We start from the raw sequence: 20202 nt of genomic DNA on the forward strand, positions 1-20202 counted from the left end.
AACTGAAGCAGAGGTTGATTACAACTCCAATTCTAAGTCTTCCGACGCATCAGGAGAAGTTTGTGATTTACTGTGATGCTTCTCATCAGGGTTTGGGCTGTGTTCTGATGCAATCAGAGAAGGTAATCGCTTATGCTTCTTGTCAGTTGAAGGAGTATGAAAAGAGATATCCTACTCATGATTTAGAGTTAGCGGCTGTGGTTTTTGCTTTAAAGATATGGAGGCATTATCTCTATGGAGAAAAGTGTGAGATTTATACAGACCACAAGAGCCTGAAGTACTTCTTCACCCAGAAAGATCTTAATATGAGGCAAAGGCGTTGGCTGGAGTTAGTAAAAGATTATGATTGTGAGATTCTGTATCATCCAGGAAAAGCCAACGTGGTAGTTGATGCTTTAAGCCGGAAGGGTCCGGGACAGATTCATGGTATGAGGCTGATAGCCAGGGAGTTAGCAAATGATATGACCAGAGCTGGTATAGAGTTGCTGGTGGGCCAGTTGGCTAACATTACGCTACAGTCTACGCTGTTGGAGAGAATCAAGGAAGGTCAGTTGAGTGATCCACAACTGATCAAGATCATAGAGGATGTTCTGGCTGGAGCATCCAGAGATTATACAGTGTCTGAGATAGGCTTGTTGAGATACAAGGGGCGGATATGTGTTCCACTGGACACTGCTTTGAGGCAAGAGATTCTGGATGAATCTCATACTACACCTTACTCTTTGCATCCAGGCACCACGAAGATGTATCAAGATGTGAGATCATTATATTGGTGGCCAGGGATGAAGAAAGATGTTGTGGAATATGTGGCTAAGTGCTTGACTTGTCAACAGGTCAAGGCTGAGCATCAGAGGCCGGCAGGGTTATTGCAGCCTCTAGATATCCCAGAGTGGAAGTGGGAAGACATCACAATGGATTTTGTGGTGGGCTTACCCAGGACTGTTGGTCAGCATGATTCTATTTGGGTGATAGTGGATAGCTACACCAAGTCAGCTCATTTTCTGCCAGTGAGGAATACTTACATAGTTGACCAATATGCAGATCTCTATGTGAGAGAGATCGTGCGCCTCCATGGAGCACCTAGGTCGATCTTGTCAGATCGGGACCCTACTTTTACTTCCAAGTTTTGGGGGAGTTTGCAGAAGGCCATGGGGACACAGCTGAAGTTTAGTACTGCTTATCATCCTCAGACAGATGGGCAATATGAGAGGACGATCCAGATTCTGGAAGACATGCTGAGAGCATGTGTGCTGGACTTTGGTAGATCTTGGAGTAAGTATCTACCTTTGATAGAGTTTTCCTACAACAACAGTTATCATTCTACCATTGGAGTTGCACCTTATGAGATGTTGTATGGTAGGAAATGAAAATCTCCCATTCATTGGGATGAGACAGGTGAAAGGAGATACTTAGGTCGTGAGGCAGTTCAGAGGACCAGTGAGGCCATTGAAAAGATTAGAGCTCGGATGCTCGCTTCTCAGAGTAGACAGAAGAGTTATGCAGATCCCAAGCGTAGGAACGTGGAGTTCCAAGTGGGAGACTATGTTTTCCTTAGAGTCTCGCCATGGAAAGGGGTGAGAAGGTTTGGGAAGAAAGGCAAGCTGAGTCCTAGATTTGTAGGTCCATTTGAAATCCTGGAGAGGGTTGGTCAGGTGGCTTACAGATTGGCTTTGCCTCCAGCGTTATCAGACGTGCATAATGTATTTTATGTTTCAGCTCTTCGGAGGTATGTATCTGATGTGAGTCATATTTTGAATTATGAAGATCTGGAGCTTGAACCAAATCTCTCCTTTGAGGAGCAGCCAGTTCAGATACTTGACAGAAAGGATAAGGTCCTCAGGAATAAGACGATACCTTTGGTTAAGGTATTGTGGAGGAACAGCAAGGTCGAGGAAGCGACCTGGGAGCTGGAGTCATATATGCAGAGTCAGTATCCCGAGCTGTTCACGTAAATTTTGAAGACGAAATTTTTGTAAGGAGGGGATAGTTGTAATGCCCCAAATTCTCCGATATGGTTTAATGGCGGGATTAGTAGGCCGGGAGGGCACTACTTGTTTAATTATATCATTAAATGAAGATATGCATGTTTATGTGAATTATATTATAATATGATGTTAAATGCATGCATGTGGGTCCACATTTTAAATTACAGGGGTGTGATTATAATTTGGCCCGTTGAGGGTATAATTGTATATTTGTAAGCATGTCGGTGATATATTGTTGAGACCACATTATAATGTGGGTTTGTTCGAGTTATTCAGCATGAGACGTTCTTGGAATATTGATTAGCGGTCTAGTCATAACAGGTTTAAGTTCGGGGCTCGGGATGAGTCTCGGGGTGATTATAATGATTAGAGCGTTACCGGGAGTTAAGGGTAACGAGATATAAATTATTGGTGTTTGGGATTATTGAGAATAGCAGGAATTGGAGAGCATTAATTATGATTAACGAGATAGGTTGGAAAGGTCAAATTTTCCCTTTGGAGCCTTTAGAAACCCTTAATTGACCTAGGGGTATAATGGTCTTTTTACCCCTAGGATAGATATAAACTACCTTTGGCTGTGAAATAGAGGGAAAACAGAGCAAGTTCTTGAGCTTACCTGTTCCTTCTTTCTCCTTCATCTTCTTTGTGATTTTTGGAGCCCTTGTTAAGGATTCAAGATTGGGAGGTAGACGTTGGGAGTTTGGGAGAGTGTTCTACCATTGAAGAGCATCACAACCTGAGTTTGAGGTAACCGCTAAGGGACCAAAAAGGTTGATCGTTCTCAGGGGTCGTTCTTATTATATTTCTCGCTCGAACCTGAGGTAAGAAAACTGCACCCTGTGAATATATGACATGTGTGATTGTTATTGAGGCATGTTGATTGATAAATGTGGACATGGATTACCTATTAAATGCTAGCGAATGTTGTTTACTTGTATATGTACTGACTAGTCAGGGACACTGACCTAAGAGTCAGAAATGGCATAGCGTCATGAACGCAGGGCCTAATGAAGATTAGAACTAATCGATATCAGCGTTGAATGGCTCTAAGGCATTAACGCTGGACCGACCCTAAGGTCTATGAACTTATAAGCGCTTGGCTAGTCTAAGACTAGTTACTAGAGCTAGGGCCTAAGGCCCAGGTGACCGTTTGTCACATGGCTAGGGAACAATGTTCTAAGGTTATGACTCTATGGTTATGAGGAAGGTTATGTTGGTGACTAGTCACCATGCACCTATCCTGTTTGAACTAATAAAAGGTTCACCTATCTATTAAGCCCCGGTGACCCTATCGTCACAAGGCTAAAGGGAGCTAGACCCAACTTAGTGACTTTTGCGACTGTCAGCTATTTGTTTGGACTGATAGTCCTGAATGATTATTACGATCATTGTTGATATTATATCATGCTTTATTGTGTTTTCTTGCTGGGCCTTGGCTCACGGGTGCTATGTGGTGCAGGTAAAGGGAAATAAAAGCTCACCCAGCCTTGAGTGGAGAGCTTAGGTGGTGATGTGTACATATGCGGCCGCTTGACCACCACGGCCAAGGAGTTCTCAGAGGAAGTAGGGGGTTTACCCTATTTTTGCCGCTTAGGTCGGCGGGATTGTAATTTTGAAACAGTAATGACCATTTTGAGTTGTAAATAACTTGTAAATGTTCTTGTGGGCCCATGAACAGCTTTATGTATTTAATAAAATATATTCTTTCCCTTTAGTTGATTTTCCACCTTAGCTTGTTAATAACACTTAGATACACGTTTTTAACCAAAGGACTCGGGTAGTGGGTCAAATTTCCGGTTCACCGTAACTGTTCTGGGGTAACCAGGGCGTTACAGACAGGGCCAAAGAACCACTTGGAGTTGTGCATTTAGATGTTTGTGGACCTTTGAATGTACAAGCCAGAGGTGGTTTTGAGTATTTCGTCACTTTCATTGATGATTATTCTAGATACTCATGTCTTTACCTAATGCATAGGAAATCAGAAACATTTTCAAAGTTTTAGGAATTCCTAGCAATGGCTCAGAACCAATTAGGTAAAACATTAAAGATCTAGCGATCTGATAGGGGTGGAGAATATTTGGATATGCAGCTCCAAGATCATTTAACTGAACTTGGGATTTTATCACAACTTACTTCCCCAGGTACTCCGCAACAAAATGGTGTAGCGGAACACCAAAACATAACTTTATTAGAAATGGTTAGATGCATGCTTAGTTACTCAACTCTACCAACTTCATTCTGGGGACATGCAATTGAAACTGTGAATGACATTCTCAATGTCGTGCTGTCTAAATCAATCCCCAAAACACCTTTGGAACGCTGGAATGGTCGTGATTCTAGTTTACCCCATTATAGATGTAACGCCCTAGGTAACCAAGACCGTTACACCGTGTGTCTAAAGTAGTGCAAGAATTGCTAATCAAGTCGTTTAGTTGAAAATGTGCTCCTAAAGTCATAAATAGGTTAGGGTTAAAAGATTTTGGACATAAACAGATAATTTTTCATTTAAATAAGCGTTTAGTACATGGGTTCCCAAAAACAGGGTTAAAGGAAAAATTTACAGACTTCCAAAAGTCAAATACAAGCAAAGGCCACTCTAATGGAAAAATACACATTTTAGGTTTTCTATCCCTGTACAATCTCTCGGCCGTGGCGGATGAGCAACTGGCAATGTACACCTCGCCCCCAGAGCTCTCCAACTCATGGTTGATCCATCTTACCCTTGTCTTTACCTGCACCATGTAGCACCCGTGAGTTAAGGCCCAACAAGAAAACCATATAGCTTAGCATAAACAATGATGCCAAACATATGATCCATAAAACAGTTAACCAATCATTCAGCATGTCATAACAGTCGCCTAATCAGAGAGGACAATCAATGATTCACAAGCCATTCATCCCAGTATTTAACAAGCTATAAACATCAGATTAGCAATGGTAAACATATCAATACTCATCAGTTTATCATAATCATCATACAATACTCAGGGACGACGCTCTTAGGCCGCACCCTCTATTTAACCCACTGACCCTTGCTCGCTTAGGCCAAGCTCATCGATTATCTAGCTGACCTCAGCTCTCAGTGGCCGAGCCGCCTCCTGTACGCAAATATCAGTCCCGACACTCTTAGGCCGTTTATTTCATTCTCACATGGCATATCATAATCATACAACATCTGTATTCAAATATAGGGAACCTTAGTCCCAACACAGCCACATAGGGGTGCAGTTTTCTTACCTTTAATTCCAAGCGGAAAAAGTGAAATGGTTCCGAGCATGATCCTTAGCCCCGAACCTTAGTGGTAAACCTAGTCACAAAGGCCAATGGGTATCCATCAACGTCAAATCAAATTAAAAATACCTAGGAGATAGAAACTAGCCTCTGGGACCTCAATTTCTACTAAACTGGGTAGTAGAAATTGTCCCGAGCGCCTAGGTTTGAACCCCCGAGCCTTACCAATTCTTGATCCTATTCTAAGGCTAAAATCCTTAGCGGTTCGCGACTTGTCCCCAAGATAGAGAGGAAGCACCCAAACCAAAGGGGGAGGCAAGCCACGACTTGACCTAGAGAGTCGCGGCGCGCCCCCAAGTCAGAGGCCACATCCAGGCCAAAATGGCCACACGCGCCGCGGCGCCCCCAGGCTGGATCGTGACGCACCCCCTTCGAACCCAAAAAATCTGGGTTTTCTCTTCTTCTTCTTAGCCAAGAACACCAAGACTCTACCCATAATTTTCCCTATCAACTCCCCTCAATTCAACACTGAACCAGCCACAAATTCAAGATTAAACTACCCATTTTAGACACCGAAATCTCATAAATTACTCATCAATTACTATCTTAATTCAACCGGAATTCATCACCCATGAACCCAGAATATGAACCTATTCTTAAGCTCTAGGATACTCAACTCCTTTCTATTCAATTAAACTAAAGTCATCAACTAATTTATACCTAGAAACCCAACAAAATACAAGGATGAAAACTAGAGCTCTTACCTCAAATATTACTGACTTCTCCTCTTTTCCAGCTCCAATTCCAAGCTTGATTCCTCTCCAATTCCTTCTGTTATCCTTCAAAGATTTCCAGCCCAAGCCTAGCTTATGCACCCCTTGGGTCCTTAGCTTCAAAATTCATTAACAGAGAGTGAGAGAGAGGCAGTACGTAAGAGAGATGAGAGAGGGTGAGCTGAGAGCTTTTCTTTCTTTCCTTGAGTTATTCTACCACTTTCTATTTTGTTCTAATAATTCTAAATATCACTTAAGCAAAAGACCTTTATGCCCCTCCAAGTTTCACTAATCCTCAATTAGCCCCTAGGGATAGAATGGTCATTTTGCTCCCAATTTACAACTAATTCCTCGAGTGTTCCTAATATCTACTAATTGATCCTGTCATCCAATTAATTACCAATTATTTATCCAATGTATAATAATCCCGATATATTTTCTAAATTCCCAAAAATACCCCGAGGCTCCACCGAGCCGGGTATCAATCCCCGCCGTGACTATTTCGCCAATCCGCTCACTAGGACCGTCTCGAGCCATATACTGCAAATATATCCACATAATAATGTGGTCTCCACAATTTATCATATATAATCACATTTATGCCCTCAACAGACCAAAATTACAAATATGCCCTTATAAGCTAAACAGGGCCCACATGCATATTTAATACTCATAAACATGCATTTCATATATACCAATTATGCCCTCCCGGCACACTAATCAAGGCCCTTAATACTTATTAGAAAATTTTGGGTCGTTACAACTATCCCCTCCTACTGAGAATTTCGTCCTCAAAATTTACCTAAATAACTCAAGAAACTGATCCCGCATCGCTGATTGAAGCTCCCAGGTCGCTTCCTCGACCTTGCTATTCCTCCATAACACTTTAACTAGAGCAATCGTCTTGTTCTGAAGAACCTTATCTTTTCTATCTAAGACCTAAACCGGTCGCTCCTCATAAGACAAATGTGTCTGTAATTCCAGGTTCTAGTACTTCAACACATGACTTGTATCTGAGATGTACTTCCGAAGCATAGAAATATGGAATACGCCATGAACTCTCGACAATGACGGTGGCAAAGCTAACTTGTAAGCCACCTGCCTATTCCTCTCCAGGATCTTGTAAGGTCCAATGAATCTAGGGCTTAGCTTGCCCTTCTTCCCAAACCTTCTCACCCCTGTGAAAGTCACAGAAACACATGGTCCCCAAACTGGAACTCCACATCCCTGCGCTTGGGATTAGCGTAGCTTTTCTGTTTGCTCTGCGAAGCGAGCATTCAAGCTCGAATCTTCTCAATAGCCTCATTAGTTTTCTGAACCATGTCCGGTCCCAAATGCCTCCTCTCACCCATCTTATCCCAATGAATGGTGATCTACATCTCCTCCCATATAACATCTCATATGGAGCTACTCCAATCGTTGATTGATAACTATTGTTATACGAAAATTCAATCAACGGGAGATACTCCAAGACCCCTCAAAGTCACACGCTCTGAACATGTCCTCTAACACCTGAATCGTTCTCTCAGACTGTCCATCAATCTAAGGATAAAAGGTCATGCTGAACTTCAACTGAGTCCCCATAGCCTTTTACAATCCACCCCAAAACTTTGAGGTAAAGATAGGATCCCAGTCTGATACTATAGACTTAGGAACCCCATGGAGATACACAATCTCCCTCACATACATCTTGCGTACTGATCCACAGTATAAGTCATCTTCACTGGCATAAAGTGAGCTGACTTGGTGTATCTATCTACTATCACCCACACCGAATCGTGTAGCCCCACTGTCCTGGGTAAACCTCCCACAAAATCCATCGTAATATCCTCCCACTTCCACTCAGGAATACCCAAAGGCTGTAGCAATCTTGCTGGTCACTGATGCTCAGCCTTCACCTGTTGACAGGCTAAACACTTGGCCACGTAATCCACTACATAATTTTTCATCCCAGGCCACCAATACAACGTCTGTAGATCATGATACATCTTCGTGGTGCCTGGATGGAGTGAGTACGGCATAGTATGGGATTCATCCAATATCTCACGCTTAATCCCCATATCAGTCGGAACACAAATTCGACCCTGATATCATAGCAAACCAACCTCAGAGATGGAATAGTCCTTAGCCACTCCTGCTAAGACATTCCCTCTAACTTCCTGCAACTGCGCATCTGCTAATTGACCCTTCTTAATTCGCTCTAATAGGGTCGATTACAAAGTAATATTTTCCAACCGACCCACCACCAACTCTATCCTTGCTCTGGCTATCTCCTCTTCCAATTCTCTCGATATTTGAGTATAACTAAACAACTGTCCCGAGCCCCTCCAGCTCACTGCATCCGCCGCTACATTGGCTTTTCCTGGGTGGTAAAGAATGTCACATTCATAGTCCTTCACAAACTCCAGCCAACGCCTCTTCCTCATATTCAGGTCTTTCTGGGTGAAGAAGTACTTCAAACTCTTGTGATCGGTGTATATCTCCCACTTCTCTCCATATAGATAATGTCGCCACACCTTCAGCGCGAATACCACTGTTGCCGATTCTAGATCATGGGTAGGGTACCGCTGCTCATACTCCTTCAGCTGTTGTGATGCATAAGCTATGACTTTCTCATTCTACATCAACACACATCCCAAACCCAACCTTGATGCATCACAATATACCACCAAATTTCCTCCATCTGAAGGAAGACTCAACACAGGTGTTGTAATAAGCTGTCGCTTCAATTCCTGGAAGTTGTTCTCACACTTGTCTGACCATACGAACTTCAAATTCTTCCTTGTCAATTCTGTCATCGGTGCCACAATCTTCGAGAATCCTTCCACAAACCGCCTGTAATATCTTGCAAACCCAAGGAAGCTCCTAACCTCTCAGGCATTCCTTGGCCTCGACCAATCTCTCACTACCTCCACCTTAGATGGATCCACCTTAAATTCCATCCTCACCAACAATATGTCCAAGGAATGTCACTTCTGGTAGCCAAAACTCACACTTCTTAAATTTGGAATACAACCGATGCTCTCTCAACCTCTGCAAGACCTATTGGAGATGTTATTCATGCTCTGCCTCTGAACTGGAGTATACTAGGATGTCATTGATGAAGACAATCACAAACTGATCCAAAGTCCTTGAATACACTATTCATTAGGTCCATAAAGGTTTTTGGGGCATTGGTCAAACCAAGCGACATGACCAAAACTCATAATGCCCATACCTCGTTCGGAAGGCCGTCTTCGGTATATCCTCGGTGATAACCAGATCGAAGATAATTATTTGAGAACACCGTCTTTTCCTCCTGCTGATCAAACAAGTCGTCAATCTTTGGTTAAGGGTATTTATTCTTGATGTTTAACTTGTTCAATTCCTTGTAGACTATACACATCCTTAGATTTTCGTCCTTCTTCTTCACAAACAAAATCGGAGCACCCCACGACGAGTAACTAGGCCTGATGAACCCTAAATCAAGAAGCTCCTGTAACTATATCTTTAATTCTTTCAGCTCTGCTGAAGTCATTCTATATGGTGCTCTAGACAGTGGCTCAGTCCCCAGCGCCAACTAATTGACGAACTGAATCTCCCTGTGGACAAAAACTTTGGTAAATCCTCAAGGAACACGTCCAAGAACTCACTAACTAATCTAGTCTCTCCCGGCCATGTTGGCAGAACTCTGGTAGTATCCATCACACTAGCTAGGAAACCTATACATCCTCCCTGTAATAGGTCTCTAACTCTCAAAGTGGATATCATGGGTATGCGGGGTCCACATATCGTACCCACAAAAACAAAGGGATCCTTTCCCTTAGGCTAAAAAGTCACCATCTTCTTCCTGCAATCAATGGTAGCCCCATATCTGAGCAGACAATCCATCCTTAAAATCATATCAAAATCCTCTATACCTAAATCAATCAAGTCTACTGATAGCTCCCTACCATCAACCATCATTGGCAGTGTTCTAATCCATCTTCTAGAAACCACCAGTTCCCCTGTAGGAAATATTGTCCCGAACCCCACAGTATAATACTCACTAGGTCTACACAATCAATCCATCACCTTACTAGAAACAAATGAACGTGTAGCACCAGAGTCAATCAATACAGTAAAAGGAGAGTCAGCGCTAGAAATCTAAACTGTCACCACTGAGGGACTAGCCTCGGCCTCTGCCTACGTCAAGGTGAACACTCGAGCTGGAGTCAAGTTTTCCCCCTTCCTTGCTTCCTATTTCTTCACTGTTGGGTAGTCCTTCTTGAGGTGTCCCACCACCCCGCATAGATAACAAGCCTTTGCTCGACATTCGCCCACTACTTATTCACCTCGTGCACTCTGGGTAGCTCCTCCATGTGTCACTGCCTCCCTGGCGGCCACCTTGAACACCCCGACCCCTCCTATCAGGACCAACAACAGTCGAAGTGTCAGGGGTCTTCCTCTTCAAATCACTGGGGCCTTCACCCCAACCAGGCCCAGAATATGGAGGTACCACCCTGCGAACCTCTCGTCTCCCAGCGTTCTCCCTCCAAATCTTGTTCTCCGCTTCCTTAGCGGTAAGAGCCTTCTCTACAGCTTGGGCATAAGTCGTCCCCCAGGTACTGTTGTAATTCTCACATCTCGAGCTATCATAGCATTAAACCATCTAATAAATCTATCCTGCCTAGTTGCATCAGTAGGCACAAGGTCTGGTGCAAACTTCGCAAGTCTATCAAACTTTAGGGCGTATTCTGTAACTGTCATGTTGCCCTGTACTAACCCCACAAACTCATTTGCCTTCGCTGCCCTGTCAGAAACGTTATAATACTTCTGGCAGAACAAGTCCTTAAACCCATCCCAACTTAAAGTAGACACATCCTTGGTCTTTGATGCCACTTCCCACCAAATGTGGGCATCCTCTTTTAGCATATAGGTGGCACAGGCCACACTGTCATTACCTTCTACCTTCATGAAATCTAGAATCGAGGTAATCTTACTCATCCACTATTCGAACTTTAGTGGAATTGGTCCTCCCTCAAAAGTTGGAGGGTGCTGTCTCCTAAATCGCTCATACAATGACTTCCACCTATTCCCAACCTCAGGTGTCTGTATAATTGGTGCCATAACAGGTGGCACAATAGGTGCAACGCTCCCTAACAGAGCCTACTGTCTCAGTAATCGAATCTGCTCTTCTTGACTCTGCAACCGAGCTTGGATGTCGGCAAGTATCTGCTGCTACTTCTCAGGGACTGACGGAGGGTTCTGGTTCTAGTCATCATCTCTAGCCTCAGACCCTGTGTCGGCTATTCATATGGATCACCTTGGATGCATAGCTATGTAAGTTAATCTGCAATTAAGATATAAAAAATTGTCCAAATATTCATCCACATGCAGCAACAATACTAATAAGCATGCCTCAATATCATCACACAATAGTCAAGGGCCAGACCCTATCAGTATCTCATGCTCCCTATTAATCATACAGATTAAAGCATTCATATTGTAATGCCCCAAAATCCCTAATAAGGTTTAGGACCTTGATTAGGAGGCCGGGAGGGCCATAATTGATTTATTATGCCATTAAATGATTATATGCATGTTTATGTGAATTATATTATTATATGATGATAAATACATGCATATGGGTCCACATTTCATTGTAAGGGCATTTTGGTAATTTGGCCCGTTGAGGGCATAATTGTATATTTTCATGCATGTGGGTGAATTATAAATAAGACCACATTATAATGTGGATTTGTTGGAGCCATTCGGCATGAGACGATCTTTGAATGCAAGTTATCGGTCTGGTCATAACGAGAATTAATTTCGGGGCTCGGGGTGAGTCTCGGGGTGTTTTGAGATTAGATCATTACCGGGAATTAAAGGGTAATGGGATATGATTTATTAGCATTTGAGAATATTGAGAATAAGGGGAATTGGAGGGCGTTAATTATGATTAATGAGATAGGTCGAAAGGACGGTTTTGCCCTTGGTAGCCTTAAGAGGATTTTAAACGACCTAGGGGCATTTTGGTTTCTTGACCTTAAAGATAGATATAACCCTTAAGCTACAGCAAAAACAAAGCATCATTTATCTTCTGTCCCGTACACCATTTCTCTCTGAATTTTGAGCTCTTTTTGAGGAACCAAGCTAAGGAACCAAGCCTTGAGGGTTTTGGGTTGTGCTCTATCATTGAAGAGGGTGTGTTACTGAGATTGAGGTGAGTTTTTAGCCATTAAAACTCTTGTTCTTGCTCTGTTTTCTCTTTGAGTTTCAGTTGGGATTTTGGTTTGAAAGTTGAGTTTCAATGGGAGTTTTTGGCAAAGGTTACTTGGGTTATGATGCCTAGGATATGTGTAGATGGTATTTGGGTTCATTTTGGGGTTTAAATGGAGTTTGGAAGCTTGAATTTCAGGTTGAAAATGGAGGATTCGAAGGAGGAAGAACCAGGGCCATTTCTGCCTGGTCCTAGCGCAATAGCACCCAAAGGGTAGCGCTACAGTGCTAGCTAGGGCAAAATGCCCCTGGTTGTAGCGCTGGGGAGCTAGGGGGATAACGCTGTAGCGCTACCCTATTTTCTCATATGCATGTTTTGGGTGTTTTTAAGGGTTTTTGGCTCTGGGTTTCAATTCCTAAGGCTCGGGATCGATTCTTCTCACCGTTTGGGTACAATTCGGGGTCCCGGGAGCGAGGTTAGGTCAGGACCCTTTTATTGTTCATTTCATTAATTTGATATTGTATTTGGTTATGAATAGGTGACCGCTAAAGGATTAAAGTATCGATTGTTTACAAGGGTCCTTCTTAACGTATTTTTCGCTCGAACCAAAGGTAAGAAAACTGCACCCCATATGTGACATGCGTGGTTATAAATGAGGCATGTTAAGTGTTTAAATATGGACATTGATTGCATATCAAATGCTCAGCAAATCTTGCTCACTTGTGAATGGCACTAACTTATTAAACAGTATTGGCAATGGTGTCGGTACTAATTGTGAAGCTGTAACTTACTAGTCAAGTTCGGCAGTAGTACCGACCACTAGTCGTATGGCATTGACTTTTGAGTCAAGGATGGTTTTAACGTATTTAACGCAAGTTGATAAAGATTAGATCTAATCGACATCTGCATTGAATGACTCATCATGAGCATTAATGCCAGACCGACCTCAAGTTCGATGAAAACTAAAAGGGCTTTTCTAGTTTAAAGGCTAGTTATTTAGAGCCAGAGCCAGAAAGGCTAAGGTGACCTACACGTCACATGGCTAGGAGGGTATGGGACCTCAGAGATAGACTTATCAGTCATCTGACCGGGATAGACTTATCAGTCATCCGACTGAGATAGACTTATTAGTCATCTGACCAGGATGGACTTATCAGTCATCTGACCGGGATGGACTTATTAGTCATCTGACCGAGATAGACTTATCAGTCATCTGACCGGGATGGACTTATCAGTCATCTGACCAGGATGGACTTAGTAGTCATCTGAATGAGATGGACTTATAAGTCATCTGACAAAGATAGACTTATTAGTCATCTGACCAAGATAGACTTATTAGTCATCTGACTGGGATGGACTTATCAGTCATCTGATCGGGATAGACTTATCAGTCATTTGACCGAGATAGACTTATCAGTCATCTATGTAGAGATTGACTTAATAGTTAACTATTCAAGAAATGAATTATTAGTCATCTACTTCAGAGAGACTTATTAGTCATCTACTTCAGAGTCAAAGACATATTAGTCATCTACTCAGAGCGCAGGACTTCACAAACATGTATTTGTACCTGCTTGCATGCATGAGTAGGGTTATTACTGCTAGGCATGCCTATTATGACTTCGTAACATGTTATTACTTGTTCATGAGCATATTCAGTTTTCTTATTGGGCTTCGGCTCCCTGGTGGTATGTGGTGTAGGTAAAGGCAAAAGAAAGCTACACCATCCTTGAGTTGGAGAGCTTAGGTGATGATGTGTACATATGCGGCTGCTCGACCACCACGGTCGAGGGTTTAAAGAGGAACTAGGGTTAAACTCTATTTTTTCGCTTAGGTCGGCTGGTTGTAAATATTTTATTGTAATAAACCTTTCAATTATATTTTTGGGATCCCAATGTATACATTAAACGTTTTAGTGAAACGTTTTATCTTAACCAATTTTTTTATCCTAAACCGCTAATAATACTTAGTTACACGATTATGGCCAAATGACTCGATTAGCGAGTTTAGTACTGTTTAAAAGGCACACCGTAACGGTCCCTAGAGATTAGGGCGCTACAACTTGGTATTAGAGCAAGCCAAGGTTAAGGGTTCCAGAAGACAAGCTCGGCATGTACACTCGTCACTAAAGATAGCTTCACTCAAGGAATGGTAACTATTTCTGTAGTTATGTGTTTAACTGCTTAAATATAATGTAAATGCTTTACCTGCACATTGTATAAGGGAGCATGAGATTCTGAGAGAGCCCGACTCTTGACTATTAAATGAATATATGGTTACATGCTCCGTGAATATATATGAATGTGATGATATGATTACCTGCTCCGTGATTATATAAACGTGATATTTTCATGTTGGAGTTGGAGGCATGGTGTGAATGTTGAGAGCAGGGATTGTGAATGATGTATGAATGCCATGGGCATGTTTCTAGCATTGCAGTGATTTGTGAATGTGGTGTGGTAAGATTGTTCCTGTGGGGAAAGTTCTTGATATGCTTAACATATTTAATGGATCAAGTTATTGACTTCAGATTCAACCAGCAGGAATGTATCCAAGGAAGATAATGAGGCCTGATGGTGGTTATACTGAGGCTGGGAGTTTTAGCCAGGGGTTGAGTTCTTCATTTACCCATAAGAATTTCCAGCAAATGCTTACAGATGTGCAATTAATATTGCAGAGGTAGGAGGAACAAATTAGGTGTTTGAAGCAACAGCAGAATCTGTCGGGGAACACCTCTTCCTTTGTTATGCTAGGAGTAGCACCAATTCTGGCTCAGCCTAAGGTTGAGAGCAGATGGGAATATTTTGGTGGAAGATTCTAGGAGTTTACAATCCAGTCTTCGAGGGAGGCCTAGATCCATTCAAAGCTGAGCAATGGATGGGCATGATCAGTTCCATTCTAGATAGTATGGGGCTGGTGGGTCACGATAAAGTGATTTGTGCTACTTATGTACTGCGGGATGATGCCCGGACGTGGTGGCAAGTAATATCCCAGAACGAGATACAACTATGATGGATTGGAAAGAATTTAGGCAGCTTTTCAATGAAAGGTATTACTGTGATGCGGCCCAGACTGCTAAGATGAACGAGTTTATGAACCTGGTTCAGGGCAATACGACCGTAACCGAGTATGTTAACAAATTTGATGGGTTGGTCGAGTTTTCTTTTGATATGGTACCCACAGATGTAGCTTGAAAGGACAAGTTTATCCAGGGATTGAATTCCAGGATAACTCAAGGTGTTAGAGTTGCCCCAGTGCATGAAACCTCCACCTACGCTTAGGTGGTACGGAAGGCTCTTGTTGTTGATAGCATAAGAAATGAGAAGAAGAGTTCCAGAAAGCACGAAGCTCAGGCAGTGACACCTCCATTTATTGGAGCGAACAAGAAAAAGAGTTGGATGACTTATCCAAAATGTGCCCAGTGTAAGAGACATCATCCGGGAGAATGCCGAGCAAAGGCGTGTTACTTATGTGGAATGGTTGAAAATTTCATGAGGGATTGCCCAAGACAAGGAGAAAATGAGAAAAAGGGGATGGAAAGCTCGATTGTAGCTCGAGTGTTCATTCTAAGGTAGTCTGAGTCGGAGACTGAGACTGAGGCTGGTTCCTCAGGGACGGCAGGTCAGCTTTCTAGTTCTAATTTTGTATTATGCTGACTAGTTTGGTGTTATGTTGTTCTTTGCTTTTTGCATATATAGAGGCATAGAGATGGTATGTAGATTGCATGATTATTTTGTGATGAGTTAGGTTATGGTGGAAAGGACTCATCAGTTGTTCTGATAAAGTTGGTTATGACCGACTTAAGTATGATCCTGTATATGGATTGGTTAGCCAAGTGTGAGGCAATGATAAATTGAAAGGAAAGGATATTAACTCTTGGATTTGAGAGTGGGAAACCCTTGTGGTAGCTGGCACGGTGCATGGATTTGGTATACTGATGACATCTGTAGTTAGAGCTAGAGATCTATTGCAGGAGGATGCATGGAACTCTTAGCTAGTGTGGTGGATACCACTTATGTTGTGCTAATGGGATCAAGACAGACTGGATTAGTCTGTGAAGTTCTGGATGTATTTCCAGGGTATTTGATAGGATTACCTTTATACAAAAAGGATAGAATGGTTATTGCATTGGTTCCAGGGATGGAATCAGGCTTAGGGCACTGTTTTGAGCGGCTTCAACAAAGCTGTAAGAACTAAAGGCTCAGTTGTTGAGTAAGATGGTAATCTCCAAGGATGATCTTTGATCTGGTTACTACCAGCTAGAGATCAGGGAGAAGGATATGTAGAAGACTGATGTTATATTAGATAATGGCACTGGGAATGCCAAGTTTTTTTTTTTATGAATCAGATGAACAGAGTATGCAAGGATTATTTGAATTGAATTTGTGATCGTTTTGATCAATGGTGTTGTGATTTATTCTATGTAGAGATTTGCCAAGGTTAAGGAATGCCTTAGGGGCAGGAGTTTCCTTGGACGGGCAAGATATTAAATGTGCCTCAGGAAAGAGTTCGAAGTCTTTTTCCAAATCAAAATCAATTGGTAGGTTGTTATGACACCTCAGTGGTAGGGAGAAAGGGATTGCCTATGCATCATGTTGGTTAAAGGATATGACCAGAACTAGAGTAGAGTTTCTGGTGGGCCAGGTGGCTAGTTTTATGCTTGAGATTACTATCTCAAAGAAGGTCAAAAGGAAAGACATTTAAGTGAACCACAGATGGCCGAATTGAGAGCAGTGTCTTAGTTGAATTAGCTAAGGGTTATGCAGTGTCAGGTATGGGCTTATTGTGGTATAAGGATCGAATTTGGAATCCGATGGACACTGGGATTAAATGGGAGATTCTGAATGAATCTCATAATATCCTCTTATTCTCTTCATCCAGGCATCATGGAAATGTAATAGGATATGAAAGCTTTATAGTGATGGCCTAGGATGGAGAGGGACATAATGGAATACATGGCAAAGTTCTTAACCTGTTAGCGGGTCAAGACAGAGTATCAGAAACTAGTAAGGCTATTATAGCCTTTTGAGTATTTCATAGTGTAAATAAGGAAAAATCGCGATGGGTTTCGCGGTGTGGGTCAGGGGGATTTGGATTTGGTCATTATGGACCAGTATTTAAGGTGAGCCACTCCTATTAGTAAGGACGAATAACACAACTGATCAGTATTCAGATCTTTGTGTGAGAGAGAGGAGGTATGCCTTCATGGAAAATTCGAGGTTCATCTTATCAGATGAAGACTCTATTATTACTTACAAGTTTTGGAAGGGTTGCAGAAGGTGATGAATACACAGTTTATTACTCTCAGACTGATGTTAAATCAGAGAGAGAGAGAGTTATCCAAATATTATTGGACGAACATCTTATAAGATGAATGAGATATTATATCTCGATCCTGAGGTAGTTCAGGGGATCATTGAGGTTATTGAAAAGGTTAGAGCCTGGATGCTTACTTCTCAAAGTAAATGGAAAATTTGTATTGATTTGACTTGTAGGAACATGGAGTTCCAAGTAGAAATGGTTAGATGCATGCTTAGTTACTCAACTCTACCAACTTCATTCTGGGGACATGCAATTGAAACTGTGAATGACATTCTCAATGTCGTGCTGTCTAAATCAATCCCCAAAACACCTTTGGAACGCTGGAATGGTCGTGAATCTAGTTTACCCCATTATAGATGTAACGCCCTGGGTAACCAAGACTGTTACACTGTGTGTTTAAAGTAGTGCAAGAATTGCTAATCAAGTTGTTTAGTTGAAAATGTGCTCCTAAAGTCATAAATAGGTTAGGGTTAAAAGATTTTGGACATAAACAGATAAATTTTCATTTAAATAAACGTTTAGTACACAGGTTCCCAAAAACAGGGTTAAAGGAAAAATTTACAGAATTCCAAAAGTCAAATACAAGCAAAGGCCACTGTAATGGCAAAATACACATTTTAGGTTTTTTTCTCCTTGTACAATCTCTCAGCCGTGGCAGACAAGCAACTAGCAATGTACACCTCGCCCCCAGAGCTCTCCAACTCATGGTTGATCCATCTTAACCTTGTCTTTACCTGCACCACGTAGCACCCGTGAGTCAAGGCCCAGCAAGAAAACCATATAGCTTAGCATAAACAATGATGACAAACATATGATCCATAAAACAGTTAACCAATCATTCAACATGTCATAACAGTCGCCTAATTAGAGAGGACAATCAATGATTCACAAGCCATTCATCCCAGTATTTAACAAGCTATAAACATCAGATTAGCAATGGTAAACATATCAATACTCATCAGTTTATCATAATCATCATACAATACTCAGGGACGACGCCCTTAGGCCGCACCCTCTATTTAACCCACTGACCCTTGCTCGCTTAGGCCAAGCTCATCGATTATCTAGCTGACCTCAGCTCTCAGTGGCCGAGCCGCCTCCTGTACGCAAATATCAGTCCCGACACTCTTAGGCCGTTTATTTCATTCTCACATGGCATATCATAATCATACAACATCTGTATTCAAATATAGGGAACCTTAGTCCCAACACAGCCACATAGGGGTGCAGTTTTCTTACCTTTAATTCCAAGCGGAAAAAGTGAAATGGTTCCGAGCATGATCCTTAGCCCCGAACCTTAGTGGTAAACCTAGTCACAAAGGCCAATGGGTATCCATCAACGTCAAATCGAATTAAAAATACCTAGGAGACAGAAACAAGCCTCCGAGACCTCAATTTCTACTAAACCGGGTAGTAGAACCTAGGTTCGAACCCCTGAGCCTGACCTATTCTTGAAACAATTCTAATGCTAAAATCCCTAGGCGGGTCGAGACTTGGCTTAGTGGGTCGCGAATTGCCCCCAACTCAGAGAGAAAGCTCCCAAACCAAAGGGGGAGGTGGGCTGCGACTTGACCTAGAGAGTCGCAGCGTGCCCCCAAATCAGAGGCCAAGCCTAGGCCAAAATGGCTGCACGCATCCCGACTCCCCCAAGCTGGGTCACGACATGTAACATGCCATCCTTGAGGGCATGTTACAAACTAGGATGGTGCTCAGTCAGATACGCGCGTGAGGGTGTCGGCTGGTGAGCATACGAATGCCTAGTTTGTACGACAGTGGCATTTTTGTAAATATCTTCAATATTGTCGAAAATGGACGGGACTTGGTAGGTTTCTTATTGAAGGGTTAATGAACCCAATGATGCTATCGAATTTGGGAGATTTAGAGAATTGGCAAGCTGAGAGCCAAATATGTCTCCCAAGCAAAAATCATATATGTTCCTGGTAGAAGGCTAAAAGCTCAAAAGGCTCTTTGTAGGGGGAGCACCTGGTGTTAGCTCTCCGCCACCCCTGGCACAGGTGCATCAAGTGAGCTACTAGTAGTTGGGAGGACTAGTAGGGCGGGCATATGAGGACCACGAGGGGACTCATATGTCTCCATGAGTAGGAGTACTCATGGACATTACCGGGCTGCCCTGATAGTGCGTCGAAGTGTGCTGGCAGAGGTTTATGGGAACGGTTCCCTTGGCTTGCCAGGATGCCGCTTGCATGGAACATGGCCCAAACCTCTAAGAGACGTCATGGTGTGCCATGGCCATGAGTCTTGACATGAGATGGCATGGGAAGTCATTCGTGGGACTTGCTAGCATATAGGGATTGAAGAGTGCACAATGCTTGACAAGGACAGAGGTCCAGTGTGTGCTACTAGTTTGGCAGCTAGTCTCGAGGTCCTGCCAACATGCATGAAGGCATGATGCCTTGAGGATTGGACCATGGATGTATAGGAGTCCTTGGTATGTGATGTGAGCTAATCAGATAGTATCGAATGAGGCATGATGAGAGGTGCTGGCACGTCAGCTTGGTGTTGGCTTTTGGCCACACATGCTACCTTGGCTTGCGAATGTCTGGGTGAGCATCGGTGTTGGGATTTGCTTTGCCATAGTGAGAACCTATGGATAGTGTGAGTGTATTGGCTAGATAGCCTTGATGCATGATTACACTTATAGATGCTTGAGAGCGTGACTCAGCGAGAGTTTTTCGAGAGACGGAAGTGT

The sequence above is a fragment of the Humulus lupulus genome, chromosome 4, assembly GCF_963169125.1.
Source record: "Humulus lupulus chromosome 4, drHumLupu1.1, whole genome shotgun sequence".
Lineage (NCBI taxonomy): Eukaryota > Viridiplantae > Streptophyta > Magnoliopsida > Rosales > Cannabaceae > Humulus > Humulus lupulus.